Here is a 14216-nt window from a genome sequence, read left to right on the forward strand (position 1 = left end):
TCTATCGGTCTCTTTTGCCGAACCGCTAAGTTACGGGGACGTAAACACACCAGTATCGGTTGTCAAGCGATGTTGGGGGGACAACACAGGCACATCCACATGCACACACACACACACACACACACACACACACACACACATATATATATATATATATATATATACACGACGGGCTTCTTTGGGTTTCCTTCTACCAGATCTACTCACAAGGCTTTGGTTGTCCCGAGGCTATAGTAGAAGACACTTGCCCAAGGTGCCACGCAATGGGACTGAACCCGGATACATTTGGTTTGTAAGCAAGCTACTTACCACACAGCCACTCCTACATATGTCTGTAGATGCTTTGATAAAAAGAGATTTAATAAAGGTAACACAGCCAAATTCTATCATTAGAATTCTATCAGACGAAAAGAGAGAATTCCTTTCAGGGAATTTACCAGAAAATGAACATTCAGAAGTCCAGCCAAACTGGAGGTGGCATCTCTGATTGGGACTGACATAAGAATAACTGAATAGGCTCCAGAGAATTGATCGAATCTGGAGTTCATTGGAAAAGATTCAAATGGCATTGAATTTGACTTAGAATTATCCACTGTTCGACAATCACTGATCATTCAATTTTCAGTGTCCTGTTGGGAACTTTGCAACATGATTGATTGCACAGAGACACATTACTTGCATGACCTTTTCAGTCAGATATGATCATACTGGTGAAGGAGGTTGATTCAATTAATTCAATTAGTTCAATCGCATCCACCAAAGGATCATATTTGGACTGTACACAGAATTACAAAAAGACATAACCTCGGTTTCTCAACCAAATTGGAACTGATATCTCATTTAGAGTTTGTCTGGAGAAATAGACCATTTTCTAGTGGGGAATCGCTTTAAACGCCGTACAAAATGGAAGCAGATCGAGTAAAATGCATCTGGGAATTAAAGTGTCATATTTAGGGTTTTGGAATGGCAAGTATGTTCTATAGCTGTCCAAGTATATCGTTCACACTGTTCATTTCCTGTTGGGTTATATTTGCATGTCTTTTGTGTATTTTGAGTGTCATGCTGTGGCCTCTCAACTGTCCAGTGTCCGTCTAGTTGACCAAACTTCACTCGCGTGAAATTTTTAATTGTACGTAGATGAATGGTGCAACTGTTGGCGAGTCATATCTTCTTTCCTACTAACTAAATATTTCTTATTGTTAGGTTTACTCCATTATCGACTTCTCTCTCAATAGAGGCCTTCATCCAGTGAAAGAAATTATTATGTGCCATGCACCCAGTGTGATTAAGCTGGTGTCTTCTATAATATACAATGTGTACTTAACAGTATTATATTAATAGTCGAAGGAAGGAGAGCGATCACGCATGGTTGCTGTAGACATTGATCATGTCAAGTTGCTACTTGTTTGCATTGAGTGGTCACAATTCTGCTAATATGGAAATGTGATGAGAATTGCAAGATGGGTTCTTGAAGTGGAGCCAAATGTGAGAAGACCAAAGGGTAAGCCAAGAATGAGATGGTTGGATAATATCCATTGTCATAGTTGGTCAAACTTGAGAATCCAACAGGAAAGTGAAAAGATGCCTATTTTTGATAGGACCCTGTGAGGGAGATGACTGAGGACTCTACAGCTACACCTTTTCTCGGAATATTGGTTTCAAATTTTGGCACGAGGCCAGCAAATTCTGGGGAGGGGTAAGTCAATTATATCAATCTCAGTGCTCAACTGGTATTCATTTTATTGATCCCGAAAGATGAAACATGGAGTCAACCCTGGCGGAATTTTCACTCAGAACGTAAGGTCGGACAAAATGCTTAGTGGTATTTTGCCCGGCATGGCTGCTGCCTAACCAAAATAGATAGATGGATAAACGGAAGTGACTGTTTGTGGTCTATCTTGATTATTTAGGCTCTGAAACTCTATTGCCTACACAAACATTTCTGTTATCTATTTACCATAATTATTCTGAAATGTAATTTTCAATTGTTCTTTAAATCTCTTCTCCATATTCATCCTTGGTTTCAACTCTTTATCTTTGTCATGCTTAGAAGTAGAATCCATCGTCTTATTGTTGCACTGATAAACATTAACAATCCTGTGTTATTAAAAGATGGATTCGTCGAACTCTTCTTAAGAGTACCGCTATCGTTGAGACGACAGAAGACGTTCGGAGTCTCAGATAGTTGTTGAAATACGACGTGTGAATACATTGCTGCACCTCCGCTTCACTATATCATAAATCTAAACAATATAAGACTTAAATATTTCATGTTTCTTCAGAATATTTTAAAACATTTTTCTATTGATATGGTTTCTTTGTTATTTTTATAACAACCTAAAGTACACACCTTCTATATCATTATTAATGTTGCAGTTATTTCTTACTGATTTGTCTTTTGCAGGGATTTTTTTGGGGATTAAATCTATTGAGCTTGAAATTATCAAGTGTGACAATCCCTTGAACACTGTAGAACAAAGCTACCAGATGCTGCTCAGATGGGCTACACGTTGTGATCCAGAGACAAATAAACTTGAAACACTGAAAGAATCTCTTAAAAGCGGTCAATGTTTAACTGCACTTGTGTGTCTATTAAACATAAAGTGAATTTCTATGTAAATGTTGCTGTCTTGTCCCACATCTAACATAAGTAAACAGAGATATATGACTAAATTCCTTCAGCTAAGACCATCATGTCTTTTCCTAAGTGTAGATAATGCAGAACCCTATCGTTCAGTATGTCCCTCTTGACGGTGGTATTTTGTGAATTGTGGAGAATTTACCGACCAAATAAATGTAGCGTATCTCTTCCACATAGACTCATTTAGTCGTCTGGCTCCCTTATTCTTATAGATTAACTTTTGAAATGAAGATAAACTTTGAAACGTTCATTTGTTGCTGTTGTAAGTCCAAGCACCCCACTAAACATTTCATTTGTTATATAAACAGTTTTAATATTCTATGATATAATATTTTCCATCATTTGTAGCTTAGGGCAGAATGTCTTGTATATATATATATATTGACCGTTGACTGAACACTATTCAATTTTTTTTCTCCGTGTTTTTCTCCTTGTCTCCGTATTCTTTCTGTTGAAGAGCGTAGCTCGAAACGTCAAAGACTTTCCGTATTCCCGAGCGTCATACTAATATATACTTTTGTTATTTACACCACCTGTCCTCGTCTGTTGTTATTTTTTGTATATTCTCCCATATATATATATATGCCTCTTTTCTCTTTATATATCACATAGAGATGGTGTTTCTATGTAATATTTGATGTGCCTATGGGTATCTCAGTTCGTCTTGTAGTGATTAAAGACAGATTTTCGCGGGTGGAGAGTGGTTGCATATTCTTTATTTCATATTCTTTAGGATCATTGTTATTTAATAGTTATTGCAGTCTCTTTCGGTAAACAATAGAGCTCTAGGTTTGTACATATAAAAACAAATCAAAAAAGTTTAAAATGTTATAACTGTATTGAAAAATCGTGTCGTAATAAATTAATAACACAGTATTTGTGATTTTAATTGCACGTAACTGAGTAAATGATTGTGAGTCTCATTTTCCAAATAACTTCAGTTAATGGAAAACTTCTATCTTGCCCTACAATATTTAACTTCATACTCCTCGACATTTATCGCATTTTGATTTGCAATACAATTGCAAGATATTTGCGTCATAGACTGCGATAAAGTTGTAATTGAGGACTTCCTGTGGCTATTAAAATTGCGTAATGTTGCCGAAAGCTCCACCTTGCAAACATTAGTGGAACTAGGTAGGAAGACTCGTAAGAAATATCCATTTGTTATTGGATTCTTTGTGAGAAGAGTGAACAAAACTAGTTGTTCTGAAATTAAATACAAAAATATTCAAATTACATCAAATTTATTTCAGTAATTGATCGCCAATTCAATTAGAAATCATTAGTATTCAAACAAATTATTTGGTATGAAAGTATGTAGAGCTCCGAAAACTGGGAATGAACTAATATTCACACATGTGATGCAAAAACACATAAAAAAGTATGGTAAAAATTATTGTTCTTCCTGAAAGTTGTATGAAATAAAAGTTACTGTTTTATATAAAGTTATAGGAAAGTATTTAGTTTTAAATTTTATCTGTAACAATAAACATATTTACAAAATTGCTGGTTTTGAAATACTGAGAAAATATAATTGCATTACTGACTCTGTAAAACTAAAAAAGTGTGATGAACCCAAATCAGTTCTTTACGGAGTGAAATCTTCATCGTGTTCTACTCAGAGATTGTCAAAATTAATTTTCATAGTATCAAAAACAAAATATGTTGCCCATAGATATGTGGTCAAATCTATAAAAGAGTAAAACCAAAGAAAATAATGAAGATATAACTGAAAAGAGTCGGAGAAGAATCATGAATTCACAATTAATTAATCCTCTGAGTACCACAGTTTCACATGAAAAAGAGGAAATATAATGGTTTTACTTTGTCAAATATTGAAAGAATACCTGTTTGTTTAATTTGAAAGGATTCTTTGATGTCTTTACGTATGAAGCCTACAAAAATTAAACCATTTTGTTTCAAGACGTTCGTTTTATAAAAGTAAGCATATAGAATTGTTTAGAAAGAATATTGGAATCTTTCAGTAGACAGGAGCAACGTCTTGAGAATATTATTCACACTATAGACAGCGTGAAATACTTAAGGATATCTTTTGAAGCTGCTTATTTAATCGGAAGATATAAACCAGACCACATATCGCATCAGTGAAGGACCTGTATCACCTGCAGCAATTAAAACAACAGAAATTATTCATGGAAAAAATATGCAGATGAATCAAAGAAAGTTTGTTTGTAGTTGGTAATTTAGTTTCAGAGATTAATGATGATTAATTAGAGCAAGGTATTGGAAGATTTTAAAAAGTCTCTCAACATTCAATTCCATTAGATGAAATGACAAAAATTACAAACTATAACATAGAATAGGGTCCAGAAAGACTTATACTGTTGATTGTTAGATGGAAACTGTGTTTCAGAGAAGTAGGCCTTGGATTTTATAACCGTATTGGATTATATAATAAAGGTATAGCTATGATAGGGAGAGAAATTGGAGTTCAAGTTAAAACTATAAAGTAAAAACAAATCCTATTTCTTTCATATATGGTATGATTCACATAGAAGTGTATCTCATGAAATTTCTGCAGACCTAATGTACTGTTTACAAGATACAGTTAAAATTATTAACGTTATTAAAATTCTAGCTCTTAATAGTTTCTTCTGTGATAAACTGATATCCAATTTCAGCAATCTTTTATTGAGAATAAAAGTCTGATGGCTCTCAAAGAGAAAATATTTGAATCAATTGTAAGAACTTGAAGTCATAATATTCCCGTTGGGATAAAATTCAGATTTAGTTCACAATGAAGATTCATTATATAAATTATTAGATTTGTGAGACATTGTTGGGCAACTTAATAAACTTAATATGTCTGTACAAGGAGAAAACATTGAAATGTCTTATTTAAATAAAAGATTCAAGCGTTCATTTAAGAAAGCTGAAACACATGGTAGATCGCAAAGACCGGTACCATTTCCTCACAGTTGAATTTCGTCGAGATCCCTGTCTTAATCTTCCACCACTGACCAGATATTTCTGTCACCGATCTACACGCTGTTAACAATGAAAACCAGCTTCTTACTCATTTTATGCTGTTGACCTTTCAACGAGCCGAGGCTTAAGGTACATGTCATCTGCCCATGGGTAGCTACTTTCACTACGGTCGGGTGAAGACGGTTCTGAGGTTTGGGTAGGGCTATTAAGACGCAAGTTACCTTTTGACAACATAACCTCATCTCTGATAAGATGGATCGCTAGCTGTACACTCTTGTGTGTATGTGTCTCGCAGTTAGTCTTTCACCGGGTTTGCTTACATTAGTAGTCGGAGGAAGATAGAAATGCAGACGTTTCTCACACACCGTCAGACAAACCGCTTCGTTCTGGAATCGACTGACGAATTCGTAGTTAAGCACCCTTCTCCTGCGGCTGACCAGTCAAAGTTGTGAGTCTTCCTGTTTGGGTTGGCAGCGTTGGAACATCTCCGCTTAGGTTGACCGTAGTATATCGGATGGTTTTGGTCGATTATGAAGAGGATGTGCGCGAAGTCTCATGCCATTTCCCAGCGGCCGACCCGAAGCTCTGCTCCGGCAGATCGCTGTGCGCGCGTGCATTATTGACCCATGCTAGTCACTTGCCTGCTCACTTGATAGAGGAATGTGGAAGGTGGGTGTCGTGTGGGAAAACCGCTCTCTGCCACTGCCAAAAGTCATTCTTCTCTCGTTCGCCCACGAATAGAGGCCTGCCAGCTCTGGCACACCAGACCATGTGTCCTTGAAACAGCGGCCCGTCGTTACTCGCCTAATAAAGGTGGAAGTTAGTCATTTGGAGTAGAATGTGCAAACTCGTCTCTGAAATGAAGGTGGACAGAGTAACATCTGATGGGTGCAGCCGACTTCGGGGCCATTTTTCTTTGCTTAATGGCCGAATGTGTCACGTTTATTAGGCAGCAGAACCAATTTCGGTAATTGAACCATGTGAGTCAATGTCGTCACAAGTCGCCCATCAAATAACGACCTCTCATGGGGAGCTTTCTTTCTCTTTCTCTCACTCTCCGATGTCCAACAATTCACCGACGGACACCTTCTGTGTAAATACTTTCTAGTTGTTTATATGTCCAAATACGGAAAATAAACGGCTGGTGGCGAGTGGGGAGACCACGTGCATCTCCGCGGCCTGTTGCCGCCAACATATTACTATCTTCCACCCTCCCTGGCTAATTCCGGAGGCACCGATTCGTGTGTCATGCAAACCACTTGACGAGCGGTCTACCGCTGCTTTTCTCCTTTTGGCCATCCGTCGAAAATGTTAACCGCCAATCTCGCTAACTCCCTTTTCTTCGGAAAAATCGAATCGAAAATGATTTCTTGCATACTATTAGACTTGCAGTTTGAAGTGACGAACAGCAAGCACACTGTCATCTTTTGGATCTCATCTCACAAACAAAAGGACTATGAAGATTGTACTGCGCTTCTCCCCATTACACCGCACAACACCGTGTTACATCCAGCGACGTCACGCAACTCGGAGGCAAGTAAATGTTTTCGTTCTCCACATAAATGAAGCCGTAACTCATATGGAAGAAAGTTCGTTTGGAACGTTCGATACTAAGATGACGTCGGCATACGACTTGACTTACAGTTTGGTGTGATGTATTTAGTAGAAAAGTTACCAATTTCGATCTATTACACCGTCCCACACTAAGAATTGCGAAGTAGCGCAGTGCATCGATTTTAGTTTTATGCTCACGAAGTCTATTGCTGAGGTCCCGGATTCCGTCAGTCGAGCGACGAATACTGCTATCTCTTTCTTGTACGTATCCAATTTGGCACATAACGGCATTGATTCAGCTATGGAAGAAACTCAATACAAACGGGAAAGGAGCAAAATCGTAGGGCCCCAACGTCTGCTCCACCCTCCGGATGGGGATCTGTCAAGCTGATTTCTATCAAGATAACTTCACATACATCTCTATCACCTGCCGACAACCCCGATGAAAGAACACTTACAGTCCTTGTAAGAAGAATATCTTACTTGTGTGTTTATGCGCGAAGTTTTCTTACTGTTGGTGTCAGGTGAAAATGGTAACGCACCCAAATGTGTCGATGGCAAGAATAACACACAAACATACACACAAGATCTGGCTACTGATGAAGCGGACCTGAGATTTGAGCAGGTGGCAGGAACCGCGGATTTCAGATGGATATTGCATTATCCGGCATATTAAGCTGTCTGCAGCACCATTCGTCTTCGTGTTTGTCAGGGAACGAAGGACGATTTTAATTGCCACAATGTGAGTCGTGTTCGTGGTACTCGTCGGTCAATCGACAGAAACCGTAATTGGGCGAAAGCCCTGGTCAGAGCTGAAAGAAGAGAAGAAGATATTGACTGCGGCCATGCTGGAGCACCGCCTTTAGCAGAACAAATCGGCCTGAGGACTTATTTTTTGTAAGCTTGGTAATCATTCTCTGGGTCACTTTTGCCGAACCACTAAGTTTACGGCGACTTAAACACACCAGCATCGGTTGTCAACCGATGGTAAAGGGACAAGGACAGACAGACACACGCACACACACACACACACACACACACACACACATACACACACACACACATATATATATATATATATATATATATATATATATATATATACGACGGGTTTCTTTCAGTTTACGTGTACCAAATTCACTCACGAAGATTTGGTCGGCCCGAGGCTATAGCAGAATACAATTGCTCAAGGTGCCACGCAGTGGGACTGGAACCAGAATCATGTTGTTGGTAAGCAAGCTACTTACGACACAGCCACTCCTACGCTTGTCTATATAATTGTTATTCATCAGAAAGTAGGAGGTTCATTCTAACACAATGTCAAAGAGAATTTTGTTCTTCACACCGAGCAAGGGGATGACTCGAAATAGTTTGATAAACTCGTCCCTCTCCTCCTAGGAAGGTGTGTTAGACTGATCTTTTCAATCACTTCCGCTTCCTTGGACTATTTCCTGATTTCTAACATAAGCACGTGGAGGGGCATAATCGATTATATCGACTTTGGAATGCGACTGATGTGTTATTTTATAATCTGTAGATGGATGAAAGATGAAACAAACTTGAGCAGGTTTAAATTCAAAATTTTATGTCAACAGCGAAAAGATGAAATGTGGAGGTGACCCCGGGAGAATTTGAACTCCGGAAGTACAGACAGATTAAATGATGTTAAGCATTTTGTCCGGCGTGTTAACGATTCTGCTAGTTGACCGCCTTTCTGAGGTAATTAATTTTGTTAAATGGTTTCGCATCATACAAAAAAAAAACAGCAACTCGTCAGCGGGTTTGGTTGGCGCACAGCGAAAGAAAGAAAGAAAGGAAGAAAGGCTACGTGATTCTGTAATAGAGGATGAGATGAGAGAGGGAGTAAAAGGGAGAAGGAGAAAAAACTAGAGGAGAAGAAGAGAGAGAGAGAGAGGGCAAATTAGAACAATACGTTCTTAGTAATGAGGGAAAGTATGAGTTGAGAGACAAAGAGAAAAAAGAGAAGTGTTAATATATAATGGGGGAATAGAGAGAGAGAGAGAGAGAGAGAGAGAGAGAGAGAGCGAGAGAGAGAGAGAGAGAGAGAGAGGTTCAGCGCGAGAGTGGAGGAGACAGAAAACACGACGGGGAACTAAACGGGGAGAAAGTGAGTTTAACAGAGATAGAGACAAAGAGAGAAAAAGGGAGGGAGAAAGAGAGAGAGAGAAAGAATGAGAGAGAGAGAGAGAGAGAGAGTACTAGAAGACAGAAAGGGAGTAGAAAGGGAATGACAACTTAGATTTGCATAAAGGGGAAAGTAAGAAGCAAGAGTCAAAGTAAAAGAGGAGTAGTGATAGGATACTATGTATTGAGACGGAGAGAAGGGGAGAGAGAGGGAATGATAGAGAGGTTTGGGAAGACAGGGAGAGAGATTAAGGTGGGAGATAAAGCAAAAGCCGCAAAATATGTCGCCCGGCGCGATTACGATTCTGCCAGTTTGACGCCTTCCAGTCATTTCATAATGGATATGCAACAGTCACCGTGAACGTAGCTGCTCACCTCTGATAAACATCGAGAGATGTGCAGATAGCCGCGTTTTCGTCAGCCGGATCGAGCACAAAAAGAAGGAATGATAATAAGCAGATGTCTGTAAGGTACAGTGAAACTGGTGGATTATCATATCTATCGGACGATGACAATTCAGATATTTACGTTTTCTTCGGTCAAATTCAGTCCGAAGGAGCAGGTGTCTGTCGGAGCACGTGAGACGAACGGTTTTACTATACTTCTGGGACAAGGATAGCGGCAAGTGAATGGAATGCAGAGAGGGGCCCATACAGAAGAACTGTCTTGGCGAAACATTCCAGTTCAGTGGTAAGACTGTTCGAAATCGGAGTGGGAGGCTGGAAAGAGAGATGAATGTCCAAACACATCTGTGAAATGAAGGTGGTCAGAGTAACATCCGATGGGTGCGGCCGGTTTCGTGGCCGTTTCTCTTTGCTCAATGGCCAAGTGTGTCGAGTTTATTAGGGAACGGAGTCCGTTTCCATATCTGAAGCGTGTGAGGGTAGCAAAGTGCCGGGGTCGTCATCACCAATCGCTCGTCAAATAACGGTCTCTCATAGGAAGGTCCTCCCTCTCTATCTCTATTCAATGCCCAACAATTCGCCGACGGACACCTTCTGTGTATGTCCGTCTCTTATTCTACTTGTTAGCTGTTAATACGTTCAAATACGGAAAATAATCGGCTGGTGGCGAGCGGGGAAACTGCGTGAATTACTGCATCCAGTCACCGCCAGCCCATCGGTATCTTCAACCCTCCCCGGCTAATTGCGAAGACACAGACATGGCGTGTGTGTTTGTGTGTCCTGCAAACCACTTGAACAGCGGCCCACCACTGATATTCTCCACTTGGTCGTCCGACGAGAATGTTAACCGCCAATCTCGTGGTCACCCTTTCCTTCGCATAAAATGAGTCGAAAATGATTGCTTGCATACTATTAGACTTGCAGTTTGAAGTGACGAACAGCAAGCACACTGCCATCTTTTGGATCTCATCTCGCAAACAAAAGGACTATGAAGATTTTACTGTGCTTCTCCCCATTACACCGCACAACACCGCGTTACACCATGCTACATCGGGATCAGCAAGCTATATCACGCAACAGAGGAAGTCAGAGAGCGGAGAATACTGTCATCCTTCGTATAAATGACACCGTAATTCACACGGTTCACTACACATTAGTGACTAAAATGATGTCTGCATACGACTGCACTTATTGTTTTGGTGTGATGCACATAGCAGAGCAGCTTTTCATTTTGATCCACACTAAGAGTTGCGATGTTGCATGGTGCACCGATTTTAGTTTTATCCGAAGATATGACTTTTACATTTTGCGCTGTTCAATAAAGTCATTGCCAAAGACCCAGATTCCGTCTGTGGCGCGAAGACGAACTCTGCTCCTTTCACGCACGTTTCGAAATTGGTACATAACGACATTGATTCCGTTATGTAACATGCTCAACACAAACAGGCAAGGGACAAAATAGAAGGGCCCCAAAGTCGACTCCTTTCTCCGCGTGAGGATTTGTCAATCTGCTTTCCATCGAGACGATCTCACATACATTTCTGTCACATGCCACCAACCCCAATAAAGGACACTTACAACCTTTATTAGAAGAATCTCATGCTTTTGCATTTGTCTGCGAGGTTCTCTTACTGTTGGGGGTCAGGCGAAAATGGCAACAAACCCAGATATGTCGACGGCCAGAATAATACATGGACGTACACACAATAGCTGGCTACCGGTGAACCAGACCCACGCTTTGGGTACGCGGTGGAAAACGTACTCGACTTCCCGGATTTCAACTGGACATTGCATTATCCGGCATGTGCAACGGTCTGCAGGACCGATTGTCTTTATTTCCTGATCGATTTGTATTTGTCCGGGAACGAAGGACGATGTTAATTGCCAGAGCGTGAGCCAGTGTAAGTGTTCAAGGTAGTCGTCGGCCACTGAACAAAACCTCTGCCTCTGCTCCTTTCACGCACGTTTCGAAATTGGTACATAACGACATTGATTCCGTTATGTAACATGCTCAACACAAACAGGCAAGGGACAAAATAGAAGGGCCCCAAAGTCGACTCCTTTCTCCGCGTGAGGATTTGTCAATCTGCTTTCCATCGAGACAATCTCACATACATTTCTGTCACATGCCACCAACCCCAATAAAGGACACTTACAACCTTTATTAGAAGAATCTCATGCTTTTGCATTTGTCTGAGGAAAGAGAAGACAATATTGACGGAGGAGACTAAGATCGTTACAAGTGCTAAACCACCCTGCATCGCTCTAAACTGTGTGTAACATCGTGCTACACGGCGCTGCGCCACACCTCCAATGGCAGATCGTTTCTTATACAAAAAGAAACGCATTAAATGGCAGTGGAATGGCTTCTCTAGAAAGCACGTTACAGGAATCAGCATTTCGAGTCGTGTGTAAGAGATCGTTTTTGTCTCGTTCTTTTTGAATGGAAGGGAAATAAAGAAATATTATCACCGAAGATGGGAAAACTATTTTTATATTTAGTGAGGATGAGAGAGAAATACGTTTGAACAGAGAAAACAGGCATTCAAGGTTTTGACAAATATAACAATTATTAAGGACCATCTGGATGCTATACAATGTAACTCTTCTACAAACAAACGGTGGATGTCAATACTTTAAAAGTATTGAACTGTTGGTCTTACGTGATGCTAGAAATGATAGTTCGACAATATTTCTGCACGTTTCTTAAACTGTCCTTCATGAAAACACTGGGAGATATAGTATGATATACTGTTACTTCTAGCATGCTCTCAGACCACTTGTAAGAAAATGCATTTGATAGACACTTCGGTATGTGTCTTTGCTTTTCTTGAAAAGCAACACAAATATGAAGGATTTTGCTTGTTGTTTCTCGAAAATTCTTCTTGTAAATAAAAAATGAAGGATAAACATATTGAATTTAAAATCACTTAGTTTCTGTTTCAGGCATGAAGACTGACCACATAAATGCTTCTTAAAGCGCCTTCAATTTAGTTTGAAAAACAACGCAAAATTTAGTGCACTTGACAGTTATTTCTAGCATGATGTGAAACCATATCTAGGATGATGCTTTTTTAATAAACGCTTCATCACGTGTCCTTCAATATGTGAACTATTTAAATTCATCAATTATAAAGTACAAAATAATTATGTAATTAATCTTTAGTTAAAGAATTAATTAGTTTCTAATCAGCGGAAGCAAACGAAAAAAATTAAAGCAAATCTGAAAATATAATTTATTTGGAAGTAAGAAACGTCTCTTAGAAAGAATAAAAGAGTCAGAGGGAGAGGGTAATGTGTAATGAGGTGGTGGGAGGAGATGGAGAGATATAGAAAGAAAAACGAGAGGGGGATATCTAGGGAAGGGGAGTGATACATTAATGTATGAGGCTACTGTGAAAGAGAAAGAGACATAAAGAGAGAGCGAGACTGATACATATATGTTTAGTGAGTGAGGGAGAGATAGAAAAGGAGAGAGAGAGAGAGAGAGAGAGAGAGTGAAAACAATACGAGAGGAAGTATACTGTAATATATAATGAGAGGAAGGAGCGACAGATAAAAGAGAGAGAGAGAGAGAGAGAGAGAGAAAGAGAGAGAGAGAGAGAGAAAGAGAGAGAGAGGGAGAGAGAGAGAGAGCAACATAAATTGATGGCGAACGAAAACATATATTAATAGGGTAAAAGTGTGAGGTAATAAAGAAAGCAAAAGGGGCGGAGTCTTGAGAATGTTAGAGATAGACAAAAAGGGTTGTGTTTGTGGGTGTGTAGTTAATAAGTGAGGAAGAGTTAGAGGTGGGGAATAGATAATGAAACGGGAGGAAACAAGACAGACAGCCCAAGGATAGTAACTCTTCTTGCATCCCTTTTTGCTTTCAACTGTATTACTTTCTGTTGTGTTCAATAAATTCTGTTTCACTGCGCAGACTGTGAAGATATCCAAATATAATTCAACGTAAATGATAGATCGAACTATCAATAAATATCGAACACTTCTACACATAACTGATTCGTTTTCCTTTTGACATTTAGAATTTCGCCTTTTTACACTTCCGGTTCTTACACTTTAATTCACTCTTTTCTACAATCGGAACCAAACATCTATAGTGTCTGCATCTGCTAGATATCACAGCCAAATCTCACATAAGCAATGATAAACTATCAAACTTCATTATTATTTTATAGACGATACATTAAATGTCCTTTTTTTTAATATGAAACAACATCGGAAATCGATGGCCCTTGGCTGCTGTTTCGCGAAAGATGCGAGACATCATAGAAGAGAGTTCCTTTTATAAATTCATCGTAACAGTCTTTCACTTCTATAAAAAATGAAAGATTAGACTCTGTGAATTTGAAGTCCCTTCTTTTGTGTTTGGGACATAAAGACTGACTACAAATGCCTCTCAAAGTGCCTTTCAATTTTCTATCAAAAGCAACGCATATCTTCGTGTACTTGGTAGTTATTTCTAGTATGATGTGGAAATATTTATAGGACAAATATTTTTATAAATGGTTTAGAAA

The 14216-nt window shown here is 39.4% G+C and overlaps 1 protein-coding gene across 2 annotated transcripts in view; it reads left to right on the top strand.

The window, feature by feature from the left end:
* The window catches only part of LOC149130118 (uncharacterized), a 94512-nt gene that overhangs the window by 50792 nt on the left and 29504 nt on the right, over positions 1–14216 (top strand). Inside the window, exon 12 of one of the 2 annotated variants that reach the window (XM_089346382.1) lies at positions 2405–3337. The exons of the other annotated variant lie outside the window; for it this stretch is intronic. The gene's annotated coding sequence lies outside the window, so the exon portion shown is untranslated. Of the gene's footprint in view, positions 1–2404; positions 3338–14216 lie in introns of those variants that run through there. 2 annotated transcript variants of the gene reach the window in all.

The sequence above is a fragment of the Octopus bimaculoides genome, chromosome 30, assembly GCF_046866305.1.
Source record: "Octopus bimaculoides isolate indiv1 chromosome 30, ASM4686630v1, whole genome shotgun sequence".
Classification (NCBI taxonomy): domain Eukaryota; kingdom Metazoa; phylum Mollusca; class Cephalopoda; order Octopoda; family Octopodidae; genus Octopus; species Octopus bimaculoides.